General features: G+C 43.4%; 1 protein-coding gene across 6 annotated transcripts in view; it reads right to left on the reverse strand.

The window, feature by feature from the left end:
* LOC140185581 (homeobox protein Nkx-3.2-like) overlaps positions 1-12,106 on the reverse strand; it is a 90,855-nt gene that overhangs the window by 76,712 nt on the left and 2,037 nt on the right. The window contains exon 1 of one of the 6 annotated variants that reach the window (XR_011882659.1): positions 11,693-11,756. The exons of the other annotated variants lie outside the window; for them this stretch is intronic. The gene's annotated coding sequence lies outside the window, so the exon portion shown is untranslated. Of the gene's footprint in view, positions 1-11,692; positions 11,757-12,106 lie in introns of those variants that run through there. 6 annotated transcript variants of the gene reach the window in all.

The raw sequence follows: 12,106 nt of genomic DNA on the forward strand, positions 1-12,106 counted from the left end.
GAAGTGACATTTCCAATTTTCCAGTCCTCTGGAACCTTTCCAGAATCTAGTGCTTCTTGAAAGATCATCATCAGTGCCTCCACAATCTCTTCAGCTACCTCTTTTAGAACCTTGGGATGTAGTCCATCTGGTTCAGGTGACTTATCTGCATTCAGACCTTTCAGCTTCCTGAGCACCTTCTCCTAGTAAAAGCAATTACTCTGATTTTTGATCCCAACACACTCGAATTTCTGGTGTACTGCTAGTGTTTTCCACAGTGAAGGCTGATGCAAAATATTTTTTAAGTTTGTCTGCCCTTTCTTGGTTCCCCATTACTACCTCTCCAGTGTCACTTTTCATCAGCTGATATCTACTGTCACCTCTCTTTTGCTCTTTATATATCTGAAAAAGCTTTAGGTATCCTCTCTGATATTACTTGCCAACCTACCTTCATATTTCATCTTTTCTGTCATTATGGCTTTTTAATGGCCTTCTGTTGGTTTTTAAAAGCTTCTAAATCCTCTAACTACCCACTAACCTTTGTTCTATTATACGCCCTGTATTTTGCTTTTCTGCTGTCTTTTACTTCCCTTGATATCCATGATTGTCTCAACCTCCCTTTAGAGTACTTCTTCAGCTTTGTGAATTTTCTATCCTGCATCTTCCAAATTGCCCCCAGAAAGTCCAGCCATTGCGGTATTGCTGTCATCCTTGATAATATACCCCTTGCAATCAACTTTGGGCAACTCCTTTCTCATGTCTCTGTAATTCCTTTTACTGATACTGATACAACTGACTTTATCTTCTCCATCTCAAACAACACAGTGAATTATATCATATTATAATCACTGTCTCCTAAGGGTACCTTTACCTTAAGCTCCCTAATCAAATATGGCTCATTACAAAATGCCTAACCCAATATTGTTGTTCCCTAGTGGGCTCAACCATAAGCTGCTCTGAAAAGCCATTTCATAGATATTCTACAAATTTCCCCTGTTGGAATTCAGCACCAACCTGGTTTTCACAATCCACCTGCATATTGAAATCCCTCATGACTATCGTAGCTTTGCCCATTTGACATGCCTTTTCTAGCTCCCATTCTAATTTATATCTCATATCCTGGCTATTGTTCAGAATCCTGTTTATAACTCACATCAAGGTCTTTTTACCCTTGCAGTTTCTTAATCTCTATCCACAAGGATTCTATATCTTCCGATCCAACGTCACCTCTTTCTAAGGATTTGATTTCTTTTTTTCATAACAACTGAGCTACCCCATTCCTTCTGCTTACGTATATGTCCTTTTGATACAATGTGTATCTTTGGATGTTAAGCTCCCAACAATGATCTTTCAGCCATGACTCAGTGATGCCCTCAATGTCACACCTTCCAATTTCTAACTGTGCCAAAAGATCATCTATTTTATTCTGTATTTACCAAGAAAAAGGATATGGAGGACCAGGAGATCAGTGCAACTGTATAAATATGCTACAACATTTACAGGTCTAGGAGGAGGAAGTGTGGGGCCTCCAAATGAGTATTAAGGTGGATAAGTCCCCAGACCCTGATAGTATTTACCCCGGTTATTAAAGGAAGCAAGAGATGAGATTGCTGAGGTCTTGACCAGTACCTTTGTATCCTCTCTAGCCACAGGCGAGGTCCAGGAGGACTGATGAATGGATAATGTTGTAACTCTATTTATGAAGGCAACGAGGGACAATCCTGGGAACTATAGACCAATGAATCTCACATCAGTTGTAGGGAAATTTCTGGAGAAAATGCTTAGGAATGGGATATATGAGCTTTTGGAAACCCATGGCCTGATTAAGGAGAGCCAGCATGGCAGGTCATGTCTTACCAACTTGACTGAGTTTTTTGACAAGGTGATGAGAGAGTGATGAGGGTAGGGCAGTGGATGTTGTCTACATGGACTTTAATAAGGTGTTTGACAAAATCCCTCATGGAAGGTTAATGACAAAATCCCTCATGGAAGGTTAATCCAGAAGTTTAAGGTGCATGTGAGTCCACAGCAAATTGGCTGTTTGGATTCAGAACTGCCTTCACATAGAAGACAGAGGGTAGTGGTTGAAGGGAATTATTCGAGCTGGATGTCTGTAATTAGTAGTGTTCCACAGGGATCTGTGCTGGGAACTCTGCAGTTAGTGATGTATGCAAATGACCTGGATGAAAATGTAGATGTGTGGCTTAGTAAGTTTGCGGATAATATCAAAATTGGTGGATTGGTGGACAGTGTAGAAGACTGGCAAAGAAAAATATAGATCAGTTGCAGATATAGGCTGAGAAATGGCTGATAGAGTTTAACTCAGATAAATGTGAGGTGTTGCACCTTGGAAGGGCAAACGCAAGGAGACAGTACACTGTTAAGGGCATGATCTTTAACAGTGTTGCTGAGTGGAAAGATCTTGAGGTCCAACTAAATAGCTCGTTGAAAGTAGCAACACAGGTCAATAGGGTGGTTAAGAAGGCTTATGATATGCTTACTTTTATTAGTTGAAGCATTGAGTTCAAAACTCAAGAGGTTATGTTGGGGTTTGGCCACATTTGGTGTATTGCATACATTTCTGGTTGCCCCCACTATAGGAAGGATGTTGAGGCTTTGGAGAGGGTGCAGAAGAGGTTTACCAGTTTGTTGCCTGGTTTAGAGAGCATGTGCTATCATGGATAAACTTGGGTTGTTTTCTCTGGAGTGGAAGGGGCTGAGGGAAGATCCGATAGAAGTTTATAAGATTATGATAGGTATAGATAGAGTAGACAGGGAGTATCTATTTCCCAGGGTTGAAATGTCTAACACCAGAGGGCATGCATTGAAGATGAGAGGGTATAGGTTCAAGGGGAATGTGAGGGGTAAATTTTTTACTCAGAGAATCGTGGGTGTCAGGAATACGCTGCCTGGTATATGGTAGAAGCAAATACATTGGAGGTTTTTAAGAGATGTTGGATAGGCGCATGGATGTAAAGAATATGGAGGGATATGGACATGGTGTAGGCAGGAGGGATTAGTGCTTGGGTGATTTTGATTTGCTGTTTAGCTGGTTTGGCACAACATTGTGGGCTGAATTGCCTTTTCCTCTGCTGTACTCTCCTAGGTTCTATGTATACTGTGTGCATTCAAGTGTAATGCCTTCAGCCTGTCTTCATCACCCTTTTCAATTTTGCTCTATCAACTGCCTGTCCTTCCTTCCAGACTCACTACACCATGCACCGACTTGAATACTTACTGCCCCATCCTCAGCCCTATCACCCTGATTCCCTGATGTCCACCAAATTAGATAAACCCCTCCCCAGCTGCTCTAGCAACTATGTCCACAAGGATCACAAAGAAGAGAAAATCTGCAGATGCTGGAAATCAAAGTAACACACACAAAATGTGGGAGGAACTCAGTAGGCCAGGCAGCGTCTATGGAAAAGAGTGAACAGTCGATGTTTTGGACCGAAACCCTTCATCTGGATCCTCCCTGTCCTGTTGAGTTCCTCCAGCATTTTGTGTGTGATGCCTTCAAAGATATTGGACCCCTTGAATTCAGGAGTAACCCATTCTTTCTGTTCAGGTCATACCATCCCAAGAAGAGATCCTAATGATGTAGAAATCTGAAACCCTGGCCCCTGCACCACTTCCTCAGCCACTCATTCGTCTGTACAATTACTCTGTTCCCACCCTGCCTAGCACATGATACAGGGAGTAATCCAGAGATGACCAGCTTGGAGGTCCTGCCCTTCAGCCTCTTCCCTAACTTTCTACAATCACTGTGCAGGACCTCATCCCCATTTATACGAATGTCATTGGTGCCCATGTGCACCATGGCCCCGGCTGCTCGCCCTTCTTCTGCATCCTCACTGAGACATTCTGGACTCTTGCACTTGGGATGCAACACATCATCCTGCCATCGCTTTCACAGCCACAAAATCTCCGGTCCTCCCCCCTCACTACTGCGTCTCCAATCACTACCACTCTGCCTGATGTTATCCTTCCCTGCTGAGCCTCAGTCGCCTGGCTGCTGCTGTGGTGCCCTGGTAGGTCATCCACACCCCTCTCAGCAGTGACTGCTGAGAGGGACTGCTGAGAGGGACCATCAGAATCAGAATCAGGTTTACCATCACTGGCATGTGACATGAAATCTGTTAACAGTGTGTAGTTTTGGTCTCCTAATCTGAGGAAAGACATTCTTGCCATAGAGGGAGTACAAAGAAGGTTCACCAGATTGATTCCTGGGATGGCAGGACTTTCATATGATGAAAGACTGGATTGACTAGGCTTATACTCATTGGAATTTAGAAGATTGAAGGGGGATCTTATTGAAACGTATAAAATCCTAAAGGGATTGGACAGGCTAGATGCAGGAAGATTGTTCCCGATGTTGGGGAAGTCCAGAACGAGGGGTCACAGTTTGAGGATAAAGGGGAAGCCTTTTAGGACTGAGATGAAGAAAAACTTCTTCACACAGAGAGTGATGAATCTGTGGAATTCTCTGCCACAGGAAACAGTTGAGGCCAGTTCATTGGCTGTATTTAAAAGGGAGTTAGATATGGTCCTGGTAGCTAAAGGGATCGTGGGTATGGAGGGAAGGCTGGTACAGGGCTCTGAGTTGGATGATCAGCCATGATCATACTGAATGGCGGTGCAGGCTCGAAGGGCCAAATGGCCTACTCCTGCACCTACTTTATATGTTTCTATGTTTCTATGTTTCTAACATAGCAGCAACAGTTCAATGCAATACATAATATAGAAGAGGAAAAAAATAAGAATAATAATAAATAAGTAAATCAATTACAGTATACGTATATTGAATAGATTTTAAAAACGTGTAGAAAACAGAAATACCGTGTATTAAAAAAAGTGAGGTAGTGTCCAGGGTTTCAATGTTCATTTAAAAATCGAATGGCAGAAGGGAAGAAGCTGATCCTGAATCACCCAATGCGTGCTTTCAGGCTTCTGTACCGCCTACCTGATGGTAACAGTGAGAAAAGGGCATGCCCTGGGTGCTGGAGGTCTTTAATAATGGACGCTGCCTTTCTGAGACATCGCTCCCTGTAGATGTCCTGGGTACTTTGTAGGCTAGTGGCCAAGATGGAGCTGACTAGATTTACAACCTTCTGCAGCTTCTTTCGGTCCTGTGCAGTAGCCCCCCACCCCCGAATTCCAGACAGTGATGCAGCCTGTCAAAATGCTCTCCACAGTACAACTATAGAAGTTTTTGAGTGTATTTGTTGACATGCCAAATCTCTTCAAACTCCCAATGAAGTATAGTCGCTGTCTTGCCTTCTTTATAACTACATCAATATGTTGGGACCAGGTTAGATCCTCAGAGATCTTGACACCCAGGAACTTGAAACTGCTCACTCTCTCCACTTCTGATCCCTCTGTGAGGGTTGGTATATGTTCCTTCATCTTACCCTTCCTGAAGGGTACAGGGGAACCCTGCACTAAATGCTTACTTTCCTTACTTACCCTGGTGGTCACCCAATTTTATTAACAAAATCATCTTTATTCACAATTTTAAAAAATTTACAAGAATAAATCATTTAATGTACATGTCCATTCTTCACAGACATTGTCAATACTTTCCATACTGTTGAAATACTGCTGCCACTCATGTGGCCCTGGTGGTCACCCATCTACTATCTGAAGCTCGCACTCTAAGTGTGAACAGCTCAGTAAAAGTCTAATCTGGGTACTTTAGTGTTTAGCACAAAGCTTTACAGTACAGGTGACCCAGGTTCAATTCTTGCTTCTGCCTGTAAGGAGTTTGAACGTTCTCCCTGTGACCATGTGGGTTTCCTCTGGGTGCTCAGGTTTCCGCCCACAGTCCAAAGATGTACTGGCTGGTAGGTTAATTGGTCATTGTAAATTGTCCAAAGATTAGGCTCAGATTAAATCAGGGGATTGCTGGGTTGTGCGGCTCAAAAGGCCAGAAGGGCTCAATAAGTAAATAAATAAAAAATAAAAGACTTTTGGGAACTGAAAGATTTCCATTCCTTATTTGGCAAGTACTAATTACTGGCTATTAATTATCAATATTCTGATTATTGCTTGATACTGTTTAGATCCCAAGGCACTGCAATGCCAAATTCAGCTGAACCTGCACTGAGAAAATATCTCCCAAATCTCCCAAATCTCCTCATTGTGCGGTTTATTAGCAATAGAGGATTTTCATTTACATGACTTCAAGTACCAACATCAGGATCACTTGCGGATTACTCATAACAATCAAGGTAACTCTTTTAATGTAACAAAACCAGTTTCCAATTTGCACAAAACAACCAAGGGCACGATTGCACTGACCCAGATACCAAATGCATCCACACGACCAACAGTATATACAACGTAAACACAGGAGGTTCTGCAGATGACGGAAATTCAGAGGAACAAACACAAAATGCTGGAGAAAATCAGCAAATCAGGCAAATTGGTGAAGGGTCTCGACCCAAAACATTTCTCTCCACAGATGCTACCTGACCTGATGAGTTCCTCCAACATATTGTGTGTTTTCTTGGGATTTCCATTATCTTCAGAATCTCTTGTGTTTGTGCTGTTGCCTGGTTCACAAATGCTGCCTAAACTGCTGAGAGCTTGCAGTACTTTATAGTTCTCAGTCTGTTCAATACGGTCCATCATCCTTTACGTTATTTTGTGTGTGTGTGTGTGTGTGTGTGAGAAAGAGAGAGAGATGGACAGACAGACTGACAGAGAGAAAGAGAGAAAGGGAGAAAAAGAAGGGAGATAGAAAGGGAGGAGAGAGACTATGTATGGAAGAATGGCCTTGGGCTTCACCTTTTTCTAAAAGCAATACTTGCAGCTTGTAAGAATTTGTTTCCATTAAAACAAACTGTTTGATTCTGCATGATAAATAAGTAAATTGGAATCTGAATCTTTGTGTGGCGCTGATGTTTAAAGGATGAATTTGTGCATCAGTGTATGTGTGAGAGTACATTTATTACGCCTGTGTTGCAGTGTGTATTTGTCTGTGGAGGTCAGCATGTGTGTATGACAGTGTGTGTGTTTGTTAGACTGTATGTTATGTGTTAACAAGTGTGTACTTGTGAGTGTATGAGATTATGTGTGTACTGTCTGAACGGGTTAGGCAGGGAGAGAGAGTTTGTGGTGGGAAGTTTACCAACGTGCTCATTGTATAAAGATTAACGTTAATTATGACATGCACATTGAAAAATGCTGTTAAATTTGCTGTCTGTATCAGTGACCAACACAGTCCGAGATGCGTTGGGGGGCAGTGCGCTCATCTCGCCATGCCCACACAGCATGCCTACTAGTTACTAACCCTAACCTGTGCGTCTTTGGATTCTGCGGGGAAACCGAAGCACTGGAGGAAACAAACACAGTCCTATAAGACCATAAGATGTAAGGGCAGAATTAGGCCATTCAGCCCATTGAGCCTGCTCTACCATTCCATCATGGCTCATCCCGGATCGCACTCAGCCCCATTCTCCTGCCTTCTCGCCATATCCTGTGATGCCCTGACCGATCAGGAAACTATCAATTTCCACATTAAATATACCCATGGACTTGGCCTCCACTGCAGCCTGTGGCACAGCATTCCACAGATTCACTACTCTCTGGCTAAAAAATTCCCTTTTACCTCTGTTCTAAAAGGTCACCCCTCAATTCTGAGGCTGTGCCCTTTAGTTCTGGCTACTCCCACCATATGAAACATCCTCTCCACATCCACCCTATCTAATCCTTTCAACATTCAGTAGGTTTCAATGAGATCCCCACGCATCCTTCTAAGTTTCAGTGAGTACAGGCCCAAAGTTGCCAAACACTCCTCATCTGTTAACCTCTTCATTCCCAGAATCATCCTCGTGAACCTCCTCTGGACTGTCTCCAATGGCAATACATCCTTTCTAAGATATAGGCCCCGAAACTGTTGACAATACTCCAAGCACAGCCTGACTGGTATCTTATAAAGGCTCAGCATTATCTCCTAGTTTTTATATTCTATTCCCCTTGAAATAAATGTCAACATTGTATTTTCCTTCTTTACCGCAGATTCAACCTGTAAATTAAACTTCGGAAGTCTTACACGAGGACTCCAAAGTCCATCTGCACCTCTGATGTTTCAATTTTCCCCCCATTTAGATAATAGTTCACACTACTGTTTCTTTTACCAAAATGCGTTATCGTACATATCCCAACACTGTATTTTCCGGTCGCGGGGAGAACGTAAAAGCTCATTACAGTCGGAGGGGGGGGGATTGAACCCCGGTCTTACGCTACCACGTGTCATAATTATAAAACCAAGAACTGTCCTTGTGACCGGCAGAAAGACTTTAACAAATCGAGGAAGCTCTGCAGACCGTGAGTACAGTACCGGTTGCCCACTCAGCAGCCAGCTGTCCCAGCTCACAATGAACTGGTGGAGGGAAGGGAGGGAAGGGGGCTGGACTATTGATGTCAAGGCCAAACTGGGCTGGACGCTCCCGAAACTCCGCCCCACCACTGGTGTCTGCATTATTCCAGGAGGTGGGGACGCTATATGTGTTTTCGAATTTTCGGGGAGATTGTTCCTGGCGAGCTTTCTACACCGCCACCGTAGAGAGCATCCTCACATCAGACAGTCCTGTCTGGTTTAGTGCCGGGTTCTCTCACTGTATGTGAACATTGCAGCCAAAGACAAGGTCAGCAGAAAAGGCCGATGGCCGATGGCTGCAGTCTGCCGTCACTGTAGGGCTCGTGTATATATCCTGGATAAAGAAGCGGGCAGGGACAGGAAAAGATCACTGTAGATACCACCCACCCTCAAAGCTGTCTTTTCCAAAAACTCCCTTCTGAAGAGGCTACAGAGCTATTAAAATAAAAAACTTTACACCTTCTGAAAAGTTTATTTTCCCCGGGCAGTTAATCTGATCAACTATTCTCGTTAGACCCACCCCCACCATCTATTACCCCAGTCACTGTAATGCACTGACAACATTAAACCACGTTCTACAGAACTGTTTGCAGTGGGAGTACATGCGGGTATTTATATATTGAGGCATATTTTATTCCAAGTCCCAACTCTTTATTCCTTATAACTGCTGAATATTGTGTTTTTTTTTGTTGATTGTCGAGCCCCGACCAACACACCACAACAAACTGCTAATCTATGTGGCGAATAAAGTTGATCTTTTATCCTTGACCCTTGATCTTTGATTTGGAGCCGGGAATTGGGATCCATTGCATTGACATACTTGCAAAACGTAATCCCCAAAATGGAGCAAAATTTACACTGGGCCGAAATTTTGCTTACTATTTCAATTTCCCACAATTCTGTAACTACCTTGCGGCGAATTCCAAACAAAACCAGCGAATTTGCAGAGTGTTGTTCACAATTACCTGCAAATTATAAGCAAAATCCCTGTGGAATATTATGCTTGGCTGTGCGGTAGAATCCACCCGTCTATCCGATCTTTAGCCTGCCAGCCATCAATCTCTCATCATGTATCTATCAATAATGGATTGACCGTCATCTATGCATTGTTAGCAGTTTGGCAAAAGAATAAATCAAGGAAGGTAGTGCACCCGTGGCTGACAAGGGAAATTAGGGATAGTATCAATTCCAAAGAAGAAACATATAAATTAGCCAGAAAAAGCGGCACACCTGAGGACTGGGAGAAATTCAGAGTCCAGCAGAGGAGGACAAAGGGCTTAACTAGGAAAGGGAAAAAAGATTATGACAGAAAGCTGGCAAGATTTTGGTGGCAAGATCCGGAAAACAGATTATTATCTGAATGGTGGCCGATTAGGAAAAGGGGAGGTGCAACGAGACCTGGGTGTCATTGTACACTAGTCATTGAAAGTGTGCATGCAGGTACAGCAGATGGTGAAAAAGGCGAATGGTATGCTGGCATTCATAGCAAGAGGATTCGAGTACAGGAGCAGAGAGGTACTACTGCAGTTGTACAAGGCCTTGGTGAGACCACACCTGGAGTATTGTGTGCAGTTTTGGTCCCCTAATCTGGGGAAAGACAGTCTTGCCATAGAGGGGGTACAAAGAAGGTTCACCACATTGATTCTTGGGATGGCAGGACTTTCATATGATGAAAGACTGGATCGACTAGGCTTATACTCTCTGGAATTTAGAAGATTTAGGGGGGATCTGATTGAAACGTATAAAACTCTAAAGGGATTGGACAGGCTAGATGCAGGAAGATTGTTCCCGATGTTGGAGAAGTCCAGAATGAGGGGTCACAGTTTGAGGGTAAAGGGGAAGCCTTTTAGGACCGAGATGAGGAAAAACTACTTCACAGAGAGAGTGGTGAATCTGTGGAATTCTCTGCCACAGGAAACAGTTGAGGCCAGTTCATTGGCTATATTTAAGAGGGAGTTAGATAGGGCCCTTGCGGCTAAAGGGATCAAGGGATATGGAGAGAAGACAGGTATAGGGTTCTGAGTTGGATGATCAGCCATGATCGTACTGAATGGTGGTGCAGGCTCGAAGGGCCGAATGGCCTACTCCTGCACCTATTTTCTATGTTTCTATAATCTACCCATCTACCTTTTGTTCTTGTGTTGGCTTTATGTATCTATCGCTTTTCATTCTTTAATAGAAGTACATTGCTCTCAAGGAACAGATAAATAGATCAGTGTTTCAGATTTGTAGGTGTTATGTGTCAAATGGAACGTCAGGGCGAGCCCGAGAGGATTTCTCCCAGGTGGGCGTAAAATGATCCAACGGCATTGCAGTATTTGGACGAGAGGGAAATTCTCTCCTTACGCCACCCGCACCCTCACCTATTCAATATTTATCTTTCGAACAAAACCAGTGAAGCGTTTTGCCTTCAGACTAACACAATGCCGTTTGTGGGAGCCTGGAGTGGGCGCGTCATATCGACAAATTTCAGGGAATCAGAATGAAAATCAGCTTCAATATCACTGGCATATGTCGTAAAATCTGTTGTTTTGCGGCAGCGGTGCAGTGTAATACATAATACATTGTACATTACAATAAGAAAGATTCTATATTTCTTATTTCTCTCTTTCTCTCTCTCTCTCTCTCACACACACACACACACACACACATTAGTGCAAAAAGAGAGCAAAAAAAATAGAGGTACGTTCATGGGTTCATTATCCAGTCAGAAATCTGTCGGCGGAGGGGAAGAAACTGTCCCTGAAGTTTTGAGTATGTGTCTTCAGGCTCCTGTATCTCCTCCCTGATGGCAGTAATGAGAAGAGAGCGTGTCCTGGTTGTTGGAGGTCCTTAATGATGGATGCCGCCTTTTTGAAGCATCGTCTTTTGAATATTTCGCCGATGCTGGCGAGGTTAGTGCCTGTGATGGAGCCGGCTGAATTGACAACCCTCTGCAGCTTCTTCCGCTTCTGTGTAGTGGACCCTCCACACCAGGCGGTGATGCAGCCAGTCAGAACGCTCTTCACCGTACACTCTTCACAATAATAATCCTGATTCCGGTATCCCAGCAGTGCTAAGCATTCTCAAAAGAGGCTATCTAAATGCAAAATTCTTCTTTTTAATTATCTTCCTATTTACGCAATAGGATCCTGGCACACAAGGGATTCAGCGGATACTAGGAATCCAAGAGTAACGCACACAAATTGCTGGAGGAACTCAGCAAGTCAGGCAGCATCTATGGATGGGAGTAAAGGGTCGACGTTTCGGTTCCGACACCCCGTCGACAAGATCCCTGATACTGAGCGACGAGATTATAGTAAAAATCAGAACGTTGGGCAGAGTTCTTACTGTGGAAGCGGCGCCTCTGACTTCGTGACATTGACACCAAATCCATTCCAACTAGTCAAGTGGACCACAACACTACGACTGGAAAGTTTTTCCCAATATTGCGACTCCGCCCTTAATATTTCACGTCTTCTAAGCCAGCCATAACAAATCTGATTCTGATATTTTAAATATTCTTGGTTTTAAAAAGTCCCCGCTGACCTGTACGAATAAGCAGTGGGCGGAAGATCGGACTGCTGTGTCGGCTGTGAGTTCTTTGTCGAAGTGTATTTAACTTGGAAATGTATTTTCTAAAAATACCATGTGCTTTACAAAGTATGCTGATAAGGAAAATGATAATTTTTTGTGAGGTTATGTAAACGGCTTGCACTTCCGTAACTCGAGCAAGTTGTGCGTTTAGGCGTGAAGCGCCTTCTG

This window comes from Mobula birostris, chromosome 21 (assembly GCF_030028105.1).
Source record: "Mobula birostris isolate sMobBir1 chromosome 21, sMobBir1.hap1, whole genome shotgun sequence".
Lineage (NCBI taxonomy): Eukaryota > Metazoa > Chordata > Chondrichthyes > Myliobatiformes > Myliobatidae > Mobula > Mobula birostris.